This window comes from Acipenser ruthenus, chromosome 30, assembly GCF_902713425.1.
Source record: "Acipenser ruthenus chromosome 30, fAciRut3.2 maternal haplotype, whole genome shotgun sequence".
Taxonomy (NCBI): domain Eukaryota; kingdom Metazoa; phylum Chordata; class Actinopteri; order Acipenseriformes; family Acipenseridae; genus Acipenser; species Acipenser ruthenus.
The window spans coordinates 7,172,535-7,175,034 of NC_081218.1; positions in this window are offsets into that span (position 1 = coordinate 7,172,535).

The window sequence follows — 2,500 nt, forward strand, 5'->3', positions numbered from 1 at the left end:
AGAACCGCCCCTCTCAATGGACACGTGCGAGGCGCGCTCACATCCTGCCCAGAAATAGAACCTCAATCCCCGGGCTTCAGCGTACAACACCGTGAAGTCTCAAGCGTTCGGCCCGATCCTTGGACTCCCATCCGGAGAGAGCGATGGTGTGGCGACCAAACTCGGCTCCGCTCACCCCAGTCCACGGTAGGGTGGGTCGGGCAGGGTTCCTCAGATCAAGCACGGTAAGACTTGGGTCTATAATGCGCGCGCGTGCGTATGGATTTCGTGAAGGACCCTTTGCCCACAACAGAGAGAGACCATCCGGGAAGACAAGGAGGAATCCCGTCAACTCCTGCCCAGCCACAGACTCTTAAAGGACGGCTCCAAACGGGTCCTTCACATGCATTCTGACACCTCGGGTCCTGACTTAGTCAAACCATTTTGATCAAAAAACCCTGTCGACGGAAATCTCCGCGGACCCCCCCGTTGTACCTTGACCGCGGGACCCTGAAGGGAGGGAGGTCCCGGGTCCTTGGGAACAGGAGTCGCCGCCGCCCCGCAGCCCCGTTTCGCCTCCGCCCTCGGCAGACTTCCACAAACGGCCCCGAGGTGGCCATGGTCATCTAATGTTAAAGATAGGGAACATGACCATGTTTTTTTGAAAACTTTGATTCTGACGGAGCCGAAAAAGTCCGGACTCTGGTCATATCATGTTAAAGATAGGGATTTCCCTCCGAAAATTCCCCTCAACATGACCATGGCTCCCAAATCACCTCCGGAGAAGGTAGACATGACCAGAGACTGAAAGGGAACGCACGGAGGAGCCAAGGGCGCAAACCCCAGTTCTCGAGCCGGAAATGGGAGCCTCCAGGCCCGCATGAACGGGCGCCCGGGCACGGGAGGTCAACCCCCCCCCTTCCCGCAACGTGACCAGAGCTTGGCCAGGTCCTTAAGGGGGCTTAGCCCGGTCCTGAGCCCGAGGAACGGGGCCTCCAGCCCGGCCTGAACCGGCGCCGGGCGCGGGAGGGGGAGGGGGCCACCGGGCAGACTTCCAAGGGAGGATGTCGCCAGGGGGTGAAGGGGGACCCTGACCGGGGTGCAGGGCCTCCCACACGGCTTAGATCGGTCGCTCGTGCCCTTAGAATTGAACCTCCGTCCTGACTTAGAAATATTTTTTTGATCGAAAATGCCGTGCCCCTAGTAATATGCACCTACCTCCCCAGTGTATCTGCCATCTAGTTGCATTAAGGGAGGAAGCCACGAGTTCACAGGGACCTCCTGGAACTCTCGCTCCGTAACACATAGCAAATCTGTCCCTTCAGAAGAAGGTAACTTTTAATTGGAGCTCTGGTCATGTCAGCTACTTCTGCCCATGGTCATGTAGGCTAATTCTGCCTCTGGTCATGTCAGCTAATTCCGCCTATGGTCATATTAGCTAATTCCGCCTCTGGTCATGTCAGCTAACTGTGCCTATGGTCATGTCAGCTAACTGTGCCTATGGTCATGTCAGCTAACTGTGCCTATGGTCATGTCAGCTACTTCTGCCCATGGTCATGTCAGCTACTTCTGCCTATGGTCATGTCAGCTACTTCTGCCTATGGTCATGTCAGCTACTTCTGCCTATGGTCATGTCAGCTACTTCTGCCTATGGTCATGTCAGCTAACTGTGCCTATGGTCATGTCAGCTACTTCTGCCCATGGTCATGTCAGCTACTTCTGCCTATGGTCATGTCAGCTACTTCTGCCTATGGTCATGTCAGCTACTTCTGCCTCTGGTCATGTCAGCTAATTCCGCCTCTGGTCATGTCAGCTAATTCCGCCTCTGGTCATGTCAGCTAACTGTGCCTATGGTCATGTCAGCTAACTGTGCCTATGGTCATGTCAGCTAACTGTGCCTCTGGTCATGTAGGCTAATTCCGCCTCTGGTCATGTCAGCTAACTGTGCCTATGGTCATGTTACTGAATGGGGACCCAGGCTATGGCTCGCACTTGCCCCGGCTTGGGTTCCACGGCCCCGGCTTGGGTTCCACAGCCCCGGGGACAGTTCCCGCCTCCCACCACCCATGCCTCTGCTCCCACTGCCCCAGCTTGGGTTCCACGGCCCCGGGGACAGCTCCAGCCTCCCTGGGCTGGCTCCCACTTGCCCGGGCAGGGTTCCACGGCCCCGGGCTGGCTCCCACCACCCATGCCTCTGCTCCCACTGCCCCGGCTTGGGTTCCACCGCCCCGGGCTAATTCCGACTATGGTCATGTTAGCTAACTCTGTCTATGGTCACGTTACTGAAACCTGGCTATGGTCATGCTGGCCGATTCCGCCTATGGTCACGTTACTGAAACCTGGCTATGGTCATGCTGGCCGATTCCGCCTATGGTCACGTTACTGAATGGGGACCCAGGCTATTGCTCCCACTTGCCCGGGCAGGGTTCCAGGACCCCGGGGACAGCTCCAGCCTCCCCGGGCTGGCTCCCACTTGCCCCGGCTTGGGTTCCACGGCCCCGGGCTGGCTCCCACCACCCAG